General features: G+C 39.0%; 15 non-coding genes across 15 annotated transcripts; all 15 read left to right on the top strand.

Moving 5' to 3' along the window:
- The first annotated feature begins 2,025 nt into the window (after positions 1-2,025).
- On the top strand, positions 2,026-2,115 carry TRNAY-GUA (transfer RNA tyrosine (anticodon GUA)). Its single transcript is given in 2 exon segments — positions 2,026-2,062; positions 2,080-2,115. It is a non-coding gene; the product is annotated as a tRNA-Tyr (tRNA).
- A 1,671-nt stretch (positions 2,116-3,786) lies between these two features.
- On the top strand, positions 3,787-3,876 carry TRNAY-GUA (transfer RNA tyrosine (anticodon GUA)). The gene is given in 2 exon segments: positions 3,787-3,823; positions 3,841-3,876. It is a non-coding gene; the product is annotated as a tRNA-Tyr (tRNA).
- A 605-nt stretch (positions 3,877-4,481) lies between these two features.
- On the top strand, positions 4,482-4,553 carry TRNAE-UUC (transfer RNA glutamic acid (anticodon UUC)). The gene has a single exon. It is a non-coding gene; the product is annotated as a tRNA-Glu (tRNA).
- Positions 4,554-5,544: 991 nt separating this feature from the next.
- TRNAY-GUA (transfer RNA tyrosine (anticodon GUA)) lies at positions 5,545-5,634 on the top strand. Its single transcript is given in 2 exon segments — positions 5,545-5,581; positions 5,599-5,634. It is a non-coding gene; the product is annotated as a tRNA-Tyr (tRNA).
- Positions 5,635-7,302: 1,668 nt separating this feature from the next.
- On the top strand, positions 7,303-7,392 carry TRNAY-GUA (transfer RNA tyrosine (anticodon GUA)). Its single transcript is given in 2 exon segments — positions 7,303-7,339; positions 7,357-7,392. It is a non-coding gene; the product is annotated as a tRNA-Tyr (tRNA).
- Positions 7,393-7,997: 605 nt separating this feature from the next.
- TRNAE-UUC (transfer RNA glutamic acid (anticodon UUC)) lies at positions 7,998-8,069 on the top strand. Its single transcript has one exon. It is a non-coding gene; the product is annotated as a tRNA-Glu (tRNA).
- Positions 8,070-9,062: 993 nt separating this feature from the next.
- Positions 9,063-9,152, top strand: TRNAY-GUA (transfer RNA tyrosine (anticodon GUA)). The gene is given in 2 exon segments: positions 9,063-9,099; positions 9,117-9,152. It is a non-coding gene; the product is annotated as a tRNA-Tyr (tRNA).
- Positions 9,153-9,757: 605 nt separating this feature from the next.
- Positions 9,758-9,829, top strand: TRNAE-UUC (transfer RNA glutamic acid (anticodon UUC)). Its single transcript has one exon. It is a non-coding gene; the product is annotated as a tRNA-Glu (tRNA).
- Positions 9,830-10,822: 993 nt separating this feature from the next.
- TRNAY-GUA (transfer RNA tyrosine (anticodon GUA)) lies at positions 10,823-10,912 on the top strand. The gene is given in 2 exon segments: positions 10,823-10,859; positions 10,877-10,912. It is a non-coding gene; the product is annotated as a tRNA-Tyr (tRNA).
- A 1,668-nt stretch (positions 10,913-12,580) lies between these two features.
- Positions 12,581-12,670, top strand: TRNAY-GUA (transfer RNA tyrosine (anticodon GUA)). Its single transcript is given in 2 exon segments — positions 12,581-12,617; positions 12,635-12,670. It is a non-coding gene; the product is annotated as a tRNA-Tyr (tRNA).
- A 1,668-nt stretch (positions 12,671-14,338) lies between these two features.
- Positions 14,339-14,428, top strand: TRNAY-GUA (transfer RNA tyrosine (anticodon GUA)). The gene is given in 2 exon segments: positions 14,339-14,375; positions 14,393-14,428. It is a non-coding gene; the product is annotated as a tRNA-Tyr (tRNA).
- Positions 14,429-16,096: 1,668 nt separating this feature from the next.
- Positions 16,097-16,186, top strand: TRNAY-GUA (transfer RNA tyrosine (anticodon GUA)). Its single transcript is given in 2 exon segments — positions 16,097-16,133; positions 16,151-16,186. It is a non-coding gene; the product is annotated as a tRNA-Tyr (tRNA).
- Positions 16,187-19,612: 3,426 nt separating this feature from the next.
- TRNAY-GUA (transfer RNA tyrosine (anticodon GUA)) lies at positions 19,613-19,702 on the top strand. Its single transcript is given in 2 exon segments — positions 19,613-19,649; positions 19,667-19,702. It is a non-coding gene; the product is annotated as a tRNA-Tyr (tRNA).
- Positions 19,703-20,307: 605 nt separating this feature from the next.
- On the top strand, positions 20,308-20,379 carry TRNAE-UUC (transfer RNA glutamic acid (anticodon UUC)). The gene has a single exon. It is a non-coding gene; the product is annotated as a tRNA-Glu (tRNA).
- A 991-nt stretch (positions 20,380-21,370) lies between these two features.
- TRNAY-GUA (transfer RNA tyrosine (anticodon GUA)) lies at positions 21,371-21,460 on the top strand. The gene is given in 2 exon segments: positions 21,371-21,407; positions 21,425-21,460. It is a non-coding gene; the product is annotated as a tRNA-Tyr (tRNA).
- The last annotated feature ends 258 nt before the right edge of the window (positions 21,461-21,718 follow it).

The following is a 21,718-nucleotide window of genomic DNA, read 5'->3' as shown; positions in this document are numbered from 1 at the left end:
AAATCTAAGGAAGCTGTTTTCCCAACTATTTCTGAAGCTAATTAATTCAAAATGAACAAATAAAAAATCAAACTTTTAATGATGTATTACCAATTATTAAATATGACAATTTTTACAACTTTTGATGAGCAAGTAGACCAGAAATAAAAATGTGGATCTCTTTATCTAGACAAGCAATTTTTCTGTTTTATGGATAATTCAATGTTGTTTGTGTTTTCACTCAGTCAGATGTAGTGCACATGACATCAGAATTCCTTTAAAGCACAATCCTTCGATAGCTCAGCTGGTAGAGCGGAGGACTGTAGAGGAAATTGGTACAGAAATCCTTAGGTCGCTGGTTCAACTCCGGCTCAAAGGAAAGTTTTTCATATCATTTTAGAGGGCAATTTCTGACATATTAAATACCCAGAAATATGCATGGCTCATGCTGTTTATCTTTAATAGTCAGAGAAACTGTAACTTGTTTTCATTTCTGCTGCCTGTTAATCATCCTGCATGCTGCTGAGCCTCTAGTAGGGCAATTATGGTTTCTGTGCTCTGTTGAAGTACAGTGCAGAGGCAGGTGATAGAGACACGAGTTCTGTTACTGGGGATACTTTCCATAGCTCTTTGCAACTCATTAAAATGGAAATGAGAACCTTTTCCACTTCTTGGAAAGTGGCCTCCAGACATCACACATGGATTTATTGCATTGTTACCTATACTGCTGGATTGGCATTTATAAATCTGCAAGTGGTCAGGGACGTGCCGTGATGATGCAAATCACATCATCAAACATTGCCCACCTCACTAATCACTGAGTGGTCTGGAGCGTGATGATGAAATTAGTGTCATCTTAGGCCATGCCAAACCCACTCCATGTCACCACCTGGTTAAATATGAAATACACAGAGAGTTAAGATACATTACAGCAAAGCATGATATATTTGTTCTGCTGCTATGCTGAAACACTCAACGGAAATGTCCTATATGGTCTAGCTTTAGGATTCCTGGTTTTCACCCAGGCGGCCTGGGTTCGACTCCCGGTATGGGAAGTTGAAGCTTTTTTGAATGGCAGCAACAGTACCACTTGTTTAATGCTCTGTTGATCTCAGCAACAAAATCCAGGAGAAACTGTGCTTTGGTTATGGAAATGGGATGTGGTGAAATCCACAGTATTTATATACCTCCCAACATTTCTGTATCCAAAATTAGGACAGAACTGGTCTGACCCCATATTTCAACATCCATCTTCCAAATTTCGAGTGGGACAACCCTATTTTATATGTAACACATCCTTCATGTGAAAAAAAAGAACTCTTGAACTTGTGGATCAATGGGTTTCCAGGGAGAGTTCACAACTTTTTAATGGTGCAGTAGGGATGTTCTGAATGAAACTAGACTACGCCAATGCTTACAAACCAATAATGTCTGCTTCTGTGCCCAGAATTTCTCCTCTTTCCTTAATCAGCATATAAAAGACAGGTTTAAGAGACTACGGATGTGAACTGAAATACAATATTACTTATGAAATCCCATGGATCTGAACACATAGAAGATGCAATGTAAAAACAGAGAGTACTGTGAGAAATAGTGGTGGCAGCGTGGACCATTGACTAGAAATCCATTTTTGTCTCACTGGGCAAAAGTTTGACAATTTGTCACCACAATTTCTGGAATTTTCATCAATTAAAAAAGTCAAGCTAAATTGGAGAATGCAGAAGAGGTTGAAAATTTTTCAGCATTTTTAATCTTGACGTAAAGGCGTCTGCAGTTGGAAAGTCTAAGGAAGCTGTTTTCCCAACTATTTCTGAAGCTAATTAATTCAAAATGAACAAATAAAAATCAAACTTTTAATGATGTATTACCAATTATTAAACATGACAATTTTTACAACTTTTGATGAGCAAGTAGACCAGAAATAAAAATGTGGATCTCTTTATCTAGACAAGCAATTTTTCTGTTTTATGGATAATTCAATTCTGTTTGTGTTTTCACTCAGTCAGATGTAGTGCACATGACATCAGAAATCCTCTAAAGCACAATCCTTCGATAGCTCAGCTGGTAGAGCGGAGGACTGTAGAGGGAATTGGTACAGAAATCCTTAGGTCGCTGGTTCAACTCCGGCTCGAAGGAAAGTTTTTCATATCATTTTAGAGGGCAATTTCTGACATATTAAATAGCCAGAAATATGCATGACTCATGCTGTTTATCTTTAATAGTCAGAGAAACTGTAACTTGTTTTCATTTCTGCTGCCTGTTAATCATCCTGCATGCTGCTGAGCCTCTAGTAGGGCAATTATGGTTTCTGTGCTCTGTTGAAGTACAGTGCAGAGGCAGGATGATAGAGACACGAGTTCTGTTACTGGGGATACTTTCCATAGCTCTTTGCAACTCATTAAAATGGAAATGAGAACCTTTTCCACTTCTTGGAAAGTGGCCTACAGACATCACACATGGATTTATTGCATTGTTACCTATCCTGCTGGATTGGCATTTACAAATCTGCAAGTGGTCAGGGACGTGCCGTGATGATGCAAATCACATCATCAAACATTGCCCACCTCACTGATCACTGAGTGGTCTGGAGCGTGATGATGAAATTAGTGTCATCTTAGGCCATGCCAAACCCACTCAATGTCACCACCTGGTTAAATATGAAATACACAGAGAGTTAAGATACATTACAGCAAAGCATGATATATTTGTTCTGCTGCTATGCTGAAACACTCAACGGAAAAGTCCCATATGGTCTAGCAGTTAGGATTCCTGGTTTTCACCCAGGTGGCCTGGTTTCGACTCCCGGTATGGGAAGTTGAAGCTTTTTTGAATGGCAGCAACAGTACCACTTGTTTAATGCTCTGTTGATCTCAGCAACAAAATCCAGGAGAAACTGTGCTTTGGTTATGGAAATGGGATGTGGTCAAATCCACAGTATTTATATACCTCCCAACATTTCTGTATCCAAAATTAGGACAGAACTGGTCTGACCCCATATTTCAACATCCATCTTCCAAATTTCGAGTGGGACAACCCTATTTTATATGTAACACATCCTTCATGTGAAAAAAAAACAAACTCTTGAACTTGTGGATCAATGGGTTTCCAGGGAAGGTTCACAACTTTTTAATGGTGCAGTAGGGATGTTCTGAATGAAACTAGACTACGCCAATGCTTACAAACCAATAATGTCTGCTTCTGTGCCCAGAATTTCTCCGCTTTCCTTAATCAGCATACAAAGGACAGGTTTAAGAGACCACGGATGGGAACTGAAATACAATATTACTTCTGAAATCCCATGGATCTGAACCCATAGAAGATGCATTGTAAAAACAGAGAGTACTGTGAGAAATAGTGGTGGCAGCGTGGACCATTGACTAGAAATCCATTTTTGTCTCACTGGGCAAAAGTTTGACAATTTGTCACCACAATTTCTGGAATTTTCATCAATTAAAAAAGTCAAGCTAAATTGGAGAACGCAGAAGAGGTTGAAAATTTTCCAGCATTTTTAATCTTGACGTTAAGGCGTCTGCAGTTGGAAAATCTAAGGAAGCTGTTTTCCCAACTATTTCTGAAGCTAATTAATTCAAAATGAACAAATAAAAATCAAACTTTTAATGATGTATTACCAATTAATAAATATGACAATTTTTACAACTTTTGATGAGCAAGTAGACCAGAAATAAAAATGTGGATCTCTTTATCTAGACAAGCAATTTTTCTGTTTTATGGATATTTCAATTCTGTTTGTGTTTTCACTCAGTCAGATGTAGTGCACATGACATCAGAAATCCTCTAAAGCACAATCCTTCGATAGCTCAGCTGGTAGAGCGGAGGACTGTAGAGGAAATTGGTACAGAAATCCTTAGGTCGCTGGTTCAATTCCGGCTCGAAGGAAAGTTTTTCATATCAGTTTAGAGGGCAATTTCTGACATATTAAATACCCAGAAATATGCATGACTCATGCTGTTTATCTTTAATAGTCAGAGAAACTGTAACTTGTTTTCATTTCTGCTGCCTGTTAATCTTCCTGCATGCTGCTGAGCCTCTAGTAGGGCAATTATGGTTTCTGTGCTCTGTTGAAGTACAGTGCAGAGGCAGGTGATAGAGACACGAGTTCTGTTACTGGGGATACTTTCCATAGCTCTTTGCAACTCATTAAAATGGAAATGAGAACCTTTTCCACTTCTTGGAAAGTGGCCTACAGACATCACACATGGATTTATTGCATTGTTACCTATCCTGCTGGATTGGCATTTACAAATCTGCAAGTGGTCAGGGACGTGCCGTGATGATGCAAATCACATCATCAAACATTGCCCACCTCACTGATCACTGAGTGGTCTGGAGCGTGATGATGAAATTAGTGTCATCTTAGGCCATGCCAAACCCACTCCATGTCACCACCTGGTTAAATATGAAATACACAGAGAGTTAAGATACATTACAGCAAAGCATGATATATTTGTTCTGCTGCTATGCTGAAACACTCAACAGAAAAGTCCCATATGGTCTAGCAGTTAGGATTCCTGGTTTTCACCCAGGTGGCCCGGGTTCGACTCCCGGTATGGGAAGTTGAAGCTTTTTTGAATGGCAGCAACAGTACCACTTGTTTAATGCTCTGTTGATCTCAGCAACAAAATCCAGGAGAAACTGTGCTTTGGTTATGGAAATGGGATGTGGTCAAATCCACAGTATTTATATACCTCCCAACATTTCTGTATCCAAAATTAGGACAGAACTGGTCTGACCCCATATTTCAACATCCATCTTCCAAATTTCGAGTGGGACAACCGTATTTTATATGTAACACATCCTTCATGTGAAAAAAAAGAACTCTTGAACTTGTGTATCAATGGGTTTCCAGGGAGAGTTCACAACTTTTTAATGGTGCAGTAGGGATGTTCTGAATGAAACTAGACTACGCCAATGCTTACAAACCAATAATGTCTGCTTCTGTGCCCAGAATTTCTCCTCTTTCCTTAATCAGCATATAAAAGAGAGGTTTAAGAGACTACGGATGTGAACTGAAATACAATATTACTTCTGAAATCCCATGGATCTGAACACATAGAAGATGCAATGTAAAAACAGAGAGTACTGTGAGAAATAGTGGTGGCAGCGTGGACCATTGACTAGAAATCCATTTTTGTCTCACTGGGCAAAAGTTTGACAATTTGTCACCACAATTTCTGGAATTTTCATCAATTAAAAAAGTCAAGCTAAATTGGAGAACGCAGAAGAGGTTGAAAATTTTCCAGCATTTTTTATCTTGACGTAAAGGCGTCTGCAGTTGGAAAATCTAAGGAAGCTGTTTTCCCAACTATTTCTGAAGCTAATTAATTCAAAATGAACAAATAAAAATCAAACTTTTAATGATGTATTACCAATTATTAAATATGACAATTTTTACAACTTTTGATGAGCAAGTAGACCAGAAATAAAAATGTGGATCTCTTTATCTAGACAAGCAATTTTTCTGTTTTATGGATATTTCAATTCTGTTTGTGTTTTCACTCAGTCAGATGTAGTGCACATGACATCAGAAATCCTCTAAAGCACAATCCTTCGATAGCTCAGCTGGTAGAGCGGAGGACTGTAGAGGAAATTGGTACAGAAATCCTTAGGTTGCTGGTTCAACTCCGGCTCGAAGGAAAGTTTTTCATATCATTTTAGAGGGCAATTTCTGACATATTAAATACCCAGAAATATGCATGGCTCATGCTGTTTATCTTTAATAGTCAGAGAAACTGTAACTTGTTTTCATTTCTGCTGCCTGTTAATCATCCTGCATGCTGCTGAGCCTCTAGTAGGGCAATTATGGTTTCTGTGCTCTGTTGAAGTACAGTGCAGAGGCAGGTGATAGAGACACGAGTTCTGTTACTGGGGATACTTTCCATAGCTCTTTGCAACTCATTAAAATGGAAATGAGAACCTTTCCCACTTCTTGGAAAGTGGCCTACAGACATCACACATGGATTTATTGCATTGTTACCTATCCTGCTGGATTGGCATTTACAAATCTGCAAGTGGTCAGGGACGTGCCGTGATGATGCAAATCACATCATCAAACATTGCCCACCTCACTGATCACTGAGTGGTCTGGAGCGTGATGATGAAATTAGTGTCATCTTAGGCCATGCCAAACCCACTCCATGTCACCACCTGGTTAAATATGAAATACACAGAGAGTTAAGATACATTACAGCAAAGCATGATATATTTGTTCTGCTGCTATGCTGAAACACTCAACAGAAAAGTCCCATATGGTCTAGCAGTTAGGATTCCTGGTTTTCACCCAGGTGGCCCAGGTTCGACTCCCGGTATGGGAAGTTGAAGCTTTTTTGAATGGCAGCAACAGTACCACTTGTTTAATGCTCTGTTGATCTCAGCAACAAAATCCAGGAGAAACTGTGCTTTGGTTATGGAAATGGGATGTGGTGAAATCCACAGTATTTATATACCTCCCAACATTTCTGTATCCAAAATTAGGACAGAACTGGTCTGACCCCATATTTCAACATCCATCTTCCAAATTTCGAGTGGGACAACCGTATTTTATATGTAACACATCCTTCATGTGAAAAAAAAGAACTCTTGAACTTGTATATCAATGGGTTTCCAGGGAGAGTTCACAACTTTTTAATGGTGCAGTAGGGATGTTCTGAATGAAACTAGACTACGCCAATGCTTACAAACCAATAATGTCTGCTTCTGTGCCCAGAATTTCTCCGCTTTCCTTAATCAGCATACAAAGGACAGGTTTAAGAGACCACGGATGGGAACTGAAATACAATATTACTTCTGAAATCCCATGGATCTGAACCCATAGAAGATGCATTGTAAAAACAGAGAGTACTGTGAGAAATAGTGGTGGCAGCGTGGACCATTGACTAGAAATCCATTTTTGTCTCACTGGGCAAAAGTTTGACAATTTGTCACCACAATTTCTGGAATTTTCATCAATTAAAAAAGTCAAGCTAAATTGGAGAACGCAGAAGAGGTTGAAAATTTTCCAGCATTTTTAATCTTGACGTAAAGGCGTCTGCAGTTGGAAAATCTAAGGAAGCTGTTTTCCCAACTATTTCTGAAGCTAATTAATTCAAAATGAACAAATAAAAATCAAACTTTTAATGATGTATTACCAATTATTAAATATGACAATTTTTACAACTTTTGATGAGCAAGTAGACCAGAAATAAAAATGTGGATCTCTTTATCTAGACAAGCAATTTTTCTGTTTTATGGATATTTCAATTCTGTTTGTGTTTTCACTCAGTCAGATGTAGTGCACATGACATCAGAAATCTTCTAAAGCACAATCCTTCGATAGCTCAGCTGGTAGAGCGGAGGACTGTAGAGGAAATTGGTACAGAAATCCTTAGGTCGCTGGTTCAACTCCGGCTTGAAGGAAAGTTTTTCATATCATTTTAGAGGGCAATTTCTGACATATTAAATAGCCAGAAATATGCATGACTCATGCTGTTTATCTTTAATAGTCAGAGAAACTGTAACTTGTTTTCATTTCTGCTGCCTGTTAATCTTCCTGCATGCTGCTGAGCCTCTAGTAGGGCAATTATGGTTTCTGTGCTCTGTTGAAGTACAGTGCAGAGGCAGGTGATAGAGACACGAGTTCTGTTACTGGGGATACTTTCCATAGCTCTTTGCAACTCATTAAAATGGAAATGAGAACCTTTTCCACTTCTTGGAAAGTGGCCTCCAGACATCACACATGGATTTATTGCATTGTTACCTATCATGCTGGATTGGCATTTACAAATCTGCAAGTGGTCAGGGACGTGCCGTGATGATGCAAATCACATCATCAAACATTGCCCACCTCACTGATCACTGAGTGGTCTGGAGCGTGATGATGAAATTAGTGTCATCTTAGGCCATGCCAAACCCACTCCATGTCACCACCTGGTTAAATATGAAATACACAGAGAGTTAAGATACATTACAGCAAAGCATGATATATTTGTTCTGCTGCTATGCTGAAACACTCAACAGAAAAGTCCCATATGGTCTAGCAGTTAGGATTCCTGGTTTTCACCCAGGTGGCCCGGGTTCGACTCCCGGTATGGGAAGTTGAAGCTTTTTTGAATGGCAGCAACAGTACCACTTGTTTAATGCTCTGTTGATCTCAGCAACAAAATCCAGGAGAAACTGTGCTTTGGTTATGGAAATGGGATGTGGTCAAATCCACAGTATTTATATACCTCCCAACATTTCTGTATCCAAAATTAGGACAGAACTGGTCTGACCCCATATTTCAACATCCATCTTCCAAATTTCGAGTGGGACAACCCTATTTTATATGTAACACATCCTTCATGTGAAAAAAAAAAAAACTCTTGAACTTGTGGATCAATGGGTTTCCAGGGAAGGTTCACAACTTTTTAATGGTGCAGTAGGGATGTTCTGAATGAAACTAGACTACGCCAATGCTTACAAACCAATAATGTCTGCTTCTGTGCCCAGAATTTCTCCGCTTTCCTTAATCAGCATACAAAGGACAGGTTTAAGAGACCACGGATGGGAACTGAAATACAATATTACTGCTGAAATCCCATGGATCTGAACCCATAGAAGATGCATTGTAAAAACAGAGAGTACTGTGAGAAATAGTGGTGGCAGCGTGGACCATTGACTAGAAATCCATTTTTGTCTCACTGGGCAAAAGTTTGACAATTTGTCACCACAATTTCTGGAATTTTCATCAATTAAAAAAGTCAAGCTAAATTGGAGAACGCAGAAGAGGGTGAAAATTTTCCAGCATTTTTAATCTTGACGTAAAGGCGTCTGCAGTTGGAAAATCTAAGGAAGCTGTTTTCCAAACTATTTCTGAAGCTAATTAATTCAAAATGAACAAATAAAAATCAAACTTTTAATGATGTATTACCAATTATTAAATATGACAATTTTTACAACTTTTGATGAGCAAGTAGACCAGAAATAAAAATGTGGATCTCTTTATCTAGACAAGCAATTTTTCTGTTTTATGGATAATTCAATTTTGTTTGTGTTTTCACTCAGTCAGATGTAGTGCACATGACATCAGAAATCCTCTAAAGTACAATCCTTTGATAGCTCAGCTGGTAGAGCGGAGGACTGTAGAGGAAATTGGTACAGAAATCCTTAGGTTGCTGGTTCAACTCCGGCTCGAAGGAAAGTTTTTCATATCATTTTAGAGGGCAATTTCTGACATATTAAATACCCAGAAATATGCATGGCTCATGCTGTTTATCTTTAATAGTCAGAGAAACTGTAACTTGTTTTCATTTCTGCTGCCTGTTAATCTTCCTGCATGCTGCTGAGCCTCTAGTAGGGCAATTATGGTTTCTGTGCTCTGTTGAAGTACAGTGCAGAGGCAGGTGATAGAGACACGAGTTCTGTTACTGGGGATACTTTCCATAGCTCTTTGCAACTCATTAAAATGGAAATGAGAACCTTTTCCACTTCTTGGAAAGTGGCCTCCAGACATCACACATGGATTTATTGCATTGTTACCTATCATGCTGGATTGGCATTTACAAATCTGCAAGTGGTCAGGGACGTGCCGTGATGATGCAAATCACATCATCAAACATTGCCCACCTCACTGATCACTGAGTGGTCTGGAGCGTGATGATGAAATTAGTGTCATCTTAGGCCATGCCAAACCCACTCCATGTCACCACCTGGTTAAATATGAAATACACAGAGAGTTAAGATACATTACAGCAAAGCATGATATATTTGTTCTGCTGCTATGCTGAAACACTCAACAGAAAAGTCCCATATGGTCTAGCAGTTAGGATTCCTGGTTTTCACCCAGGTGGCCCGGGTTCGACTCCCGGTATGGGAAGTTGAAGCTTTTTTGAATGGCAGCAACAGTACCACTTGTTTAATGCTCTGTTGATCTCAGCAACAAAATCCAGGAGAAACTGTGCTTTGGTTATGGAAATGGGATGTGGTCAAATCCACAGTATTTATATACCTCCCAACATTTCTGTATCCAAAATTAGGACAGAACTGGTCTGACCCCATATTTCAACATCCATCTTCCAAATTTCGAGTGGGACAACCCTATTTTATATGTAACACATCCTTCATGTGAAAAAAAAAAAAACTCTTGAACTTGTGGATCAATGGGTTTCCAGGGAAGGTTCACAACTTTTTAATGGTGCAGTAGGGATGTTCTGAATGAAACTAGACTACGCCAATGCTTACAAACCAATAATGTCTGCTTCTGTGCCCAGAATTTCTCCGCTTTCCTTAATCAGCATACAAAGGACAGGTTTAAGAGACCACGGATGGGAACTGAAATACAATATTACTTCTGAAATCCCATGGATCTGAACCCATAGAAGATGCATTGTAAAAACAGAGAGTACTGTGAGAAATAGTGGTGGCAGCGTGGACCATTGACTAGAAATCCATTTTTGTCTCACTGGGCAAAAGTTTGACAATTTGTCACCACAATTTCTGGAATTTTCATCAATTAAAAAAGTCAAGCTAAATTGGAGAACGCAGAAGAGGTTGAAAATTTTCCAGCATTTTTAATCTTGACGTAAAGGCGTCTGCAGTTGGAAAATCTAAGGAAGCTGTTTTCCCAACTATTTCTGAAGCTAATTAATTCAAAATGAACAAATAAAAATCAAACTTTTAATGATGTATTACCAATTATTAAATATGACAATTTTTACAACTTTTGATGAGCAAGTAGACCAGAAATAAAAATGTGGATCTCTTTATCTAGACAAGCAATTTTTCTGTTTTATGGATATTTCAATTCTGTTTGTGTTTTCACTCAGTCAGATGTAGTGCACATGACATCAGAAATCCTCTAAAGCACAATCCTTCGATAGCTCAGCAGGTAGAGCGGAGGACTGTAGAGGAAATTGGTACAGAAATCCTTAGGTCGCTGGTTCAACTCCGGCTTGAAGGAAAGTTTTTCATATCATTTTAGAGGGCAATTTCTGACATATTAAATAGCCAGAAATATGCATGACTCATGCTGTTTATCTTTAATAGTCAGAGAAACTGTAACTTGTTTTCATTTCTGCTGCCTGTTAATCTTCCTGCATGCTGCTGAGCCTCTAGTAGGGCAATTATGGTTTCTGTGCTCTGTTGAAGTACAGTGCAGAGGCAGGTGATAGAGACACGAGTTCTGTTACTGGGGATACTTTCCATAGCTCTTTGCAACTCATTAAAATGGAAATGAGAACCTTTTCCACTTCTTGGAAAGTGGCCTACAGACATCACACATGGATTTATTGCATTGTTACCTATCCTGCTGGATTGGCATTTACAAATCTGCAAGAGGTCAGGGACGTGCCGTGATGATGCAAATCACATCATCAAACATTGCCCACCTCACTGATCACTGAGTGGTCTGGAGCGGGATGATGAAATTAGTGTCATCTTAGGCCATGCCAAACCCACTCCATGTCACCACCTGGTTAAATATGAAATACACAGAGAGTTAAGATACATTACAGCAAAGCATGATATATTTGTTCTGCTGCTATGCTGAAACACTCAACGGAAAAGTCCCATATGGTCTAGCAGTTAGGATTCCTGGTTTTCACCCAGGTGGCCCGGGTTCGACTCCCGGTAAGGGAAGTTGAAGCTTTTTTGAATGGCAGCAACAGTACCACTTGTTTAATGCTCTGTTGATCTCAGCAACAAAATCCAGGAGAAACTGTGCTTTGGTTATGGAAATGGGATGTGGTCAAATCCACAGGATTTATATACCTCCCAACATTTCTGTATCCAAAATTAGGACAGAACTGGTCTGACCCCATATTTCAACATCCATCTTCCAAATTTCGAGTGGGACAACCGTATTTTATATGTAACACATCCTTCATGTGAAAAAAAAGAACTCTTGAACTTGTGTATCAATGGGTTTCCAGGGAGAGTTCACAACTTTTTAATGGTGCAGTAGGGATGTTCTGAATGAAACTAGACTACGCCAATGCTTACAAACCAATAATGTCTGCTTCTGTGCCCAGAATTTCTCCGCTTTCCTTAATCAGCATACAAAGGACAGGTTTAAGAGACCACGGATGGGAACTGAAATACAATATTACTTCTGAAATCCCATGGATCTGAACCCATAGAAGATGCATTGTAAAAACAGAGAGTACTGTGAGAAATAGTGGTGGCAGCGTGGACCATTGACTAGAAATCCATTTTTGTCTCACTGGGCAAAAGTTTGACAATTTGTCACCACAATTTCTGGAATTTTCATCAATTAAAAAAGTCAAGCTAAATTGGAGAACGCAGAAGAGGGTGAAAATTTTCCAGCATTTTTAATCTTGACGTAAAGGCGTCTGCAGTTGGAAAATCTAAGGAAGCTGTTTTCCAAACTATTTCTGAAGCTAATTAATTCAAAATGAACAAATAAAAATCAAACTTTTAATGATGTATTACCAATTATTAAATATGACAATTTTTACAACTTTTGATGAGCAAGTAGACCAGAAATAAAAATGTGGATCTCTTTATCTAGACAAGCAATTTTTCTGTTTTATGGATAATTCAATTTTGTTTGTGTTTTCACTCAGTCAGATGTAGTGCACATGACATCAGAAATCCTCTAAAGTACAATCCTTTGATAGCTCAGCTGGTAGAGCGGAGGACTGTAGAGGAAATTGGTACAGAAATCCTTAGGTCGCTGGTTCAACTCCAGCTCGAAGGAAAGTTTTTCATATCATTTTAGAGGGCAATTTCTGACATATTAAATACCCAGAAATATGCATGACTCATGCTGTTTATCTTTAATAGTCAGAGAAACTGTAACTTGTTTTCATTTCTGCTGCCTGTTAATCATCCTGCATGCTGCTGAGCCTCTAGTAGGGCAATTATGGTTTCTGTGCTCTGTTGAAGTACAGTGCAGAGGCAGGTGATAGAGACACGAGTTCTGTTATTGGGGATACTTTCCATAGCTCTTTGCAACTCATTAAAATGGAAATGAGAACCTTTTCCACTTCTTGGAAAGTGGCCTACAGACATCACACATGGATTTATTGCATTGTTACCTATCCTGCTGGATTGGCATTTACAAATCTGCAAGAGGTCAGGGACGTGCCGTGATGATGCAAATCACATCATCAAACATTGCCCACCTCACTGATCACTGAGTGGTCTGGAGCGGGATGATGAAATTAGTGTCATCTTAGGCCATGCCAAACCCACTCCATGTCACCACCTGGTTAAATATGAAATACACAGAGAGTTAAGATACATTACAGCAAAGCATGATATATTTGTTCTGCTGCTATGCTGAAACACTCAACGGAAAAGTCCCATATGGTCTAGCAGTTAGGATTCCTGGTTTTCACCCAGGTGGCCCGGGTTCGACTCCCGGTAAGGGAAGTTGAAGCTTTTTTGAATGGCAGCAACAGTACCACTTGTTTAATGCTCTGTTGATCTCAGCAACAAAATCCAGGAGAAACTGTGCTTTGGTTATGGAAATGGGATGTGGTCAAATCCACAGGATTTATATACCTCCCAACATTTCTGTATCCAAAATTAGGACAGAACTGGTCTGACCCCATATTTCAACATCCATCTTCCAAATTTCGAGTGGGACAACCGTATTTTATATGTAACACATCCTTCATGTGAAAAAAAAGAACTCTTGAACTTGTGTATCAATGGGTTTCCAGGGAGAGTTCACAACTTTTTAATGGTGCAGTAGGGATGTTCTGAATGAAACTAGACTACGCCAATGCTTACAAACCAATAATGTCTGCTTCTGTTCCCAGAATTTCTCCGCTTTCCTTAATCAGCAAACAAAGGACAGGTTTAAGAGACCACGGATGGGAACTGAAATACAATATTACTTCTGAAATCCCATGGATCTGAACCCATAGAAGATGCATTGTAAAAACAGAGAGTACTGTGAGAAATAGTGGTGGCAGCGTGAACCATTGACTAGAAATCCATTTTTGTCTCACTGGGCAAAAGTTTGACAATTTGTCACCACAATTTCTGGAATTTTCATCAATTAAAAAAGTCAAGCTAAATTGGAGAACGCAGAAGAGGTTGAACATTTTCCAAGATTTTTAATCTTGACGTAAAGGCGTCTGCAGTTGGAAAATCTAAGGAAGCTGTTTTCCCAACTATTTCTGAAGCTAATTAATTCAAAATGAACAAATAAAAATCAAACTTTTAATGATGTATTACCAATTATTAAATATGACAATTTTTACAACTTTTGATGAGCAAGTAGACCAGAAATAAAAATGTGGATCTCTTTATCTAGACAAGCAATTTTTCTGTTTTATGGATATTTCAATTCTGTTTGTGTTTTCACTCAGTCAGATGTAGTGCACATGACATCAGAAATCCTCTAAAGCACAATCCTTCGATAGCTCAGCAGGTAGAGCGGAGGACTGTAGAGGAAATTGGTACAGAAATCCTTAGGTCGCTGGTTCAACTCCGGCTTGAAGGAAAGTTTTTCATATCATTTTAGAGGGCAATTTCTGACATATTAAATAGCCAGAAATATGCATGACTCATGCTGTTTATCTTTAATAGTCAGAGAAACTGTAACTTGTTTTCATTTCTGCTGCCTGTTAATCTTCCTGCATGCTGCTGAGCCTCTAGTAGGGCAATTATGGTTTCTGTGCTCTGTTGAAGTACAGTGCAGAGGCAGGTGATAGAGACACGAGTTCTGTTACTGGGGATACTTTCCATAGCTCTTTGCAACTCATTAAAATGGAAATGAGAACCTTTTCCACTTCTTGGAAAGTGGCCTACAGACATCACACATGGATTTATTGCATTGTTACCTATCCTGCTGGATTGGCATTTACAAATCTGCAAGAGGTCAGGGACGTGCCGTGATGATGCAAATCACATCATCAAACATTGCCCACCTCACTGATCACTGAGTGGTCTGGAGCGGGATGATGAAATTAGTGTCATCTTAGGCCATGCCAAACCCACTCCATGTCACCACCTGGTTAAATATGAAATACACAGAGAGTTAAGATACATTACAGCAAAGCATGATATATTTGTTCTGCTGCTATGCTGAAACACTCAACGGAAAAGTCCCATATGGTCTAGCAGTTAGGATTCCTGGTTTTCACCCAGGTGGCCCGGGTTCGACTCCCGGTAAGGGAAGTTGAAGCTTTTTTGAATGGCAGCAACAGTACCACTTGTTTAATGCTCTGTTGATCTCAGCAACAAAATCCAGGAGAAACTGTGCTTTGGTTATGGAAATGGGATGTGGTCAAATCCACAGGATTTATATACCTCCCAACATTTCTGTATCCAAAATTAGGACAGAACTGGTCTGACCCCATATTTCAACATCCATCTTCCAAATTTCGAGTGGGACAACCGTATTTTATATGTAACACATCCTTCATGTGAAAAAAAAGAACTCTTGAACTTGTGTATCAATGGGTTTCCAGGGAGAGTTCACAACTTTTTAATGGTGCAGTAGGGATGTTCTGAATGAAACTAGACTACGCCAATGCTTACAAACCAATAATGTCTGCTTCTGTGCCCAGAATTTCTCCGCTTTCCTTAATCAGCATACAAAGGACAGGTTTAAGAGACCACGGATGGGAACTGAAATACAATATTACTTCTGAAATCCCATGGATCTGAACCCATAGAAGATGCATTGTAAAAACAGAGAGTACTGTGAGAAATAGTGGTGGCAGCGTGGACCATTGACTAGAAATCCATTTTTGTCTCACTGGGCAAAAGTTTGACAATTTGTCACCACAATTTCTGGAATTTTCATCAATTAAAAAAGTCAAGCTAAATTGGAGAACGCAGAAGAGGGTGAAAATTTTCCAGCATTTTTAATCTTGACGTAAAGGCGTCTGCAGTTGGAAAATCTAAGGAAGCTGTTTTCCAAACTATTTCTGAAGCTAATTAATTCAAAATGAACAAATAAAAATCAAACTTTTAATGATGTATTACCAATTATTAAATATGACAATTTTTACAACTTTTGATGAGCAAGTAGACCAGAAATAAAAATGTGGATCTCTTTATCTAGACAAGCAATTTTTCTGTTTTATGGATAATTCAATTTTGTTTGTGTTTTCACTCAGTCAGATGTAGTGCACATGACATCAGAAATCCTCTAAAGTACAATCCTTTGATAGCTCAGCTGGTAGAGCGGAGGACTGTAGAGGAAATTGGTACAGAAATCCTTAGGTCGCTGGTTCAACTCCAGCTCGAAGGAAAGTTTTTCATATCATTTTAGAGGGCAATTTCTGACATATTAAATACCCAGAAATATGCATGACTCATGCTGTTTATCTTTAATAGTCAGAGAAACTGTAACTTGTTTTCATTTCTGCTGCCTGTTAATCATCCTGCATGCTGCTGAGCCTCTAGTAGGGCAATTATGGTTTCTGTGCTCTGTTGAAGTACAGTGCAGAGGCAGGTGATAGAGACACGAGTTCTGTTACTGGGGATACTTTCCATAGCTCTTTGCAACTCATTAAAATGGAAATGAGAACCTTTTCCACTTCTTGGAAAGTGGCCTACAGACATCACACATGGATTTATTGCATTGTTACCTATCCTGCTGGATTGGCATTTACAAATCTGCAAGAGGTCAGGGACGTGCCGTGATGATGCAAATCACATCATCAAACATTGCCCACCTCACTGATCACTGAGTGGTCTGGAGCGGGATGATGAAATTAGTGTCATCTTAGGCCATGCCAAACCCACTCCATGTCACCACCTGGTTAAATATGAAATACACAGAGAGTTAAGATACATTACAGCAAAGCATGATATATTTGTTCTGCTGCTATGCTGAAACACTCAACGGAAAAGTCCCATATGGTCTAGCAGTTAGGATTCCTGGTTTTCACCCAGGTGGCCCGGGTTCGACTCCCAGTAAGGGAAGTTGAAGCTTTTTTGAATGGCAGCAACAGTACCACTTGTTTAATGCTCTGTTGATCTCAGCAACAAAATCCAGGAGAAACTGTGCTTTGGTTATGGAAATGGGATGTGGTCAAATCCACAGGATTTATATACCTCCCAACATTTCTGTATCCAAAATTAGGACAGAACTGGTCTGACCCCATATTTCAACATCCATCTTCCAAATTTCGAGTGGGACAACCGTATTTTATATGTAACACATCCTTCATGTGAAAAAAAAGAACTCTTGAACTTGTGGATCAATGGGTTTCCAGGGAGAGTTCACAACTTTTTAATGGTGCAGTAGGGATGTTCTGAATGAAACTAGACTACGCCAATGCTTACAAACCAATAATGTCTGCTTCTGTTCCCAGAATTTCTCCGCTTTCCTTAATCAGCAAACAAAGGACAGGTTTAAGAGACCACGGATGGGAACTGAAATACAATATTACTTCTGAAATCCCATGGATCTGAACCCATAGAAGATGCATTGTAAAAACAGAGAGTACTGTGAGAAATAGTGGTGGCAGCGTGAACCATTGACTAGAAATCCATTTTTGTCTCACTGGGCAAAAGTTTGACAATTTGTCACCACAATTTCTGGAATTTTCATCAATTAAAAAAGTCAAGCTAAATTGGAGAACGCAGAAGAGGTTGAACATTTTCCAAGATTTTTAATCTTGACGTAAAGGCGTCTGCAGTTGGAAAATCTAAGGAAGCTGTTTTCCCAACTATTTCTGAAGCTAATTAATTCAAAATGAACAAATAAAAATCAAACTTTTAATGATGTATTACCAATTATTAAATATGACAATTTTTACAACTTTTGATGAGCAAGTAGACCAGAAATAAAAATGTGGATCTCTTTATCTAGACAAGCAATTTTTCTGTTTTATGGATATTTCAATTCTGTTTGTGTTTTCACTCAGTCAGATGTAGTGCACATGACATCAGAAATTCTCTAAAGCACAATCCTTCGATAGCTCAGCTGGTAGAGCGGAGGACTGTAGAGGAAATTGGTACAGAAATCCTTAGGTCGCTGGTTCAACTCTGGCTTGAAGGAAAGTTTTTCATATCATTTTAGAGGGCAATTTCTGACATATTAAATAGCCAGAAATATGCATGACTCATGCTGTTTATCTTTAATAGTCAGAGAAACTGTAACTTGTTTTCATTTCTGCTGCCTGTTAATCATCCTGCATGCAGCTGAGCCTCTAGTAGGGCAATTATGGTTTCTGTGCTCTGTTGAAGTACAGTGCAGAGGCAGGTGATAGAGACATGAGTTCTGTTACTGGGGATACTTTCCATAGCTCTTTGCAACTCATTAAAATGGAAATGAGAACCTTTTCCACTTCTTGGAACGTTGCCTCCAGACATCACACATGGATTTATTGCATTGTTACCTATCCTGCTGGATTGGCATTTACAAATCTGCAAGTGGTCAGGGACGTGCCGTGATGATGCAAATCACATCATCAAACATTGCCCACCTCACTGATCACTGAGTGGTCTGGAGCGTGATGATGAAATTAGTGTCATCTTAGGCCATGCCAAACCCACTCCATGTCACCCCCTGGTTAAATATGAAATACACAGAGAGTTAAGATACATTACAGCAAAGCATGATATATTTGTTCTGCTGCTATGCTGAAACACTCAAGGAAAAAGTCCCATATAGTCTAGCGGTTAGGATTCCTGGTTTTCACCCAGGCGGCCCGGGTTCGACTCCTGGTATGGCAAGTTGAAGCTTTTTTGAATGGCAGCAACAGTACCACTTGTTTAATGCTCTGTTGATCTCAGCAACAAAATCCAGGAGAAACTGTGCTTTCGTTATGGAAATGGGATGTGGTCAAATCCACAGGATTTATCTACCTCCCAACATTTCTGTATCCAAAATTAGGACAGAACTGGTCTGACCCCATATTTCAACAACCATTTTCCAAATTTCGAGTGGGACAACCCTATTTTATATGTAACACATCCTTCATGTGAAAAAAAAGAATTCTTGAACTTGTGGATCAATGGGTTTCCAGGGAGAGTTCACGACTTTTTAATGGTGCAGTAGGGATGTTCTGAATGAAACTAGACTATGCAAATGCTTACAAACCAATAATGTCTGCTTCTGTGCCCAGAATTTCTCCGCTTTCCTTAATCAGCATACAAAGGACAGGTTTAAGAGACCATGGATGGGAAATGAAATACAATATTACTTCTGAAATCCCATGGATCTGAACCCATAGAAGATGCATTGTAAAAACAGAGAGTACTGTGAGAAATAGTGGTGGCAGCGTCGACCATTGACTAGAAATCCATTTTTGTCTCACTGGGCAAAAGTTTGACAATTTGTCACCACAATTTCTGGAATTTTCATCAATGAAAAAAGTCAAGCTAAATTGGAGAACGCAGAAGAGGGTGAAAATTTTCCAGCATTTGTAATCTTGACGTAAAGGCGTCTGCAGTTGGAAAATCTAAGGAAGCTGTTTTCCCAACTATTTCTGAAGCTAATTAATTCAAAATGAACAAATAAAAATCAAACTTTTAATGATGTATTACCAATTATTAAATATGACAATTTTTACAACTTTTGATGAGCAAGTAGACCTGAAATAAAAATGTGGATCTCTTTATCTAGACAAGCAATTTTTCTGTTTTATGGATATTTCAATTCTGTTTTTGCTTTCACTCAGTCAGATGTAGTGCACATGACATCAGAAATCCTCTAAAGCACAATCCTTCGATAGCTCAGCTGGTAGAGCGGAGGACTGTAGAGGAAATTGGTACAGAAATCCTTAGGTCGCTGGTTCAACTCCAGCTCGAAGGAAAGTTTTTCATATCATTTTAGAGGGCAATTTCTGACATATTAAATACCCAGAAATATGCATGGCTCCTGCTGTTTATCTTTACTAGTCAGAGAAACTGTAACTTGTTTTCATCTCTGCTGCCTGTTAATCATCCTGCATGCTGCTGAGCCTCTAGTAGGGCAATTATGGTTTCTGTGCTCTGTTGAAGTACAGTGCAGAGGCAGGTGATAGAGACACGAGTTCTGTTACTGGGGATACTTTCCATAGCTCTTTGCAACTCATTAAAATGGAAAGGAGAACCTTTTCCACTTCTTGGAAAGTGGCCTCCAGACATCACACATGGATTTATTGCATTGTTACCTATCCTGCTGGATTGGCATTTACAAATCTGCAAGTGGTCAGGGACGTGCCGTGATGATGCAAATCACATCATCAAACAGTGCCCACCTCACTAATCACTGAGTGGTCTGGAGCGTGATGATGAAATTAGTGTCATCTTAGGCCATGCCAAACCCACTCCATGTCACCACCTGGTTAAATATGAAATACACAGAGAGTTAAGATACATTACAGCAAAGCATGATATATTTGTTCTGCTGCTATGCTGAAACACTCAACGGAAAAGTCCCATATGGTCTAGCGGTTAGGATTCCTGGTTTTCACCCAGGCGGCCCGGGTTCGACTCCCGGTATGGGAAGTTGAAGCTTTTTTGAATGGCAGCAACAGTACCACTTGTTTAATGCTCTGTTGATCTCAGCAACAAAATCCAGGAAAAACTGTGCTTTGGTTATGGAAATGGGATGTGGTCAAATCCACAGGATTTATATACCTCCCAACATTTCTGTATCCAAAATTAGGATAGAACTGGTCTGACCCCATATTTCAACATCCATCTTCCAAATTTCGAGTGGGACAACCCTATTTTATATGTAACACATCCTTCATGTGAAAAAAAAGAACTCTTGAACTTGTGGATCAATGGGTTTCCAGGGAGAGTTCACAACTTTTTAATGGTGCAGTAGGGATGTTCTGAATGAAACTAGACTACGCAAATGCTTATAAACCAATAATGTCTGCTTCTGTGCCCAGAATTTCTCCGCTTTCCTTAATCAGCATACAAAAGACAGGTTTAAGACACCACGGATGGGAACTGAAATACAATATTACTTCTGAAATCCCATGGATCTGAACCCATAGAAGATGCATTGTAAAAACAGAGAGTACTGTGAGAAATAGTGGTGGCAGCGTGGACCATTGACTAGAAATCCATTTTTGTCTCACTGGGCAAAAGTTTGACAATTTGTCACCACAATTTCTGGAATTTTCATCAATTAAAAAAGTCAAGCTAAATTGGAGAACGCAGAAGAGGTTGAAAATTTTCCAGCATTTTTAATCTTGACGTAAAGGCGTCTGCAGTTGGAAAATCTAAGGAAGCTGTTTTCCCAACTATTTCTGAAGCTAATTAATTCAAAATGAACAAATAAAAATCAAACTTTTAATGATGTATTACCAATTATTAAATATAACAATTTTTACAACTTTTGATGAGCAAGTAGACCAGAAATAAAAATGTGGATCTCTTTATCTAGACAAGCAATTTTTCTGTTTTATGGATAATTCAATTTTGTTTGTGTTTTCACTCAGTCAGATGTAGTGCACATGACATCAGAAATCCTCTAAAGTACAATCCTTTGATAGCTCAGCTGGTAGAGCGGAGGACTGTAGAGGAAATTGGTACAAAAATCCTTAGGTCGCTGGTTCAACTCCAGCTCGAAGGAAAGTTTTTCATATCATTTTAGAGGGCAATTTCTGACATATTAAATACCCAGAAATATGCATGACTCATGCTGTTTATCTTTAATAGTCAGAGAAACTGTAACTTGTTTTCATTTCTGCTGCCTGTTAATCATCCTGCATGCTGCTGAGCCTCTAGTAGGGCAATTATGGTTTCTGTGCTCTGTTGAAGTACAGTGCAGAGGCAGGTGATAGAGACACGAGTTCTGTTACTGGGGATACTTTCCATAGCTCTTTGCAAC

Source organism: Mixophyes fleayi, chromosome 3, assembly GCF_038048845.1.
Source record: "Mixophyes fleayi isolate aMixFle1 chromosome 3, aMixFle1.hap1, whole genome shotgun sequence".
In the NCBI taxonomy this organism is placed as follows: domain Eukaryota; kingdom Metazoa; phylum Chordata; class Amphibia; order Anura; family Limnodynastidae; genus Mixophyes; species Mixophyes fleayi.
The sequence above is the reverse complement of the archived record's forward strand: the minus strand, read 5'-3'. Positions and strand labels throughout refer to the sequence as shown.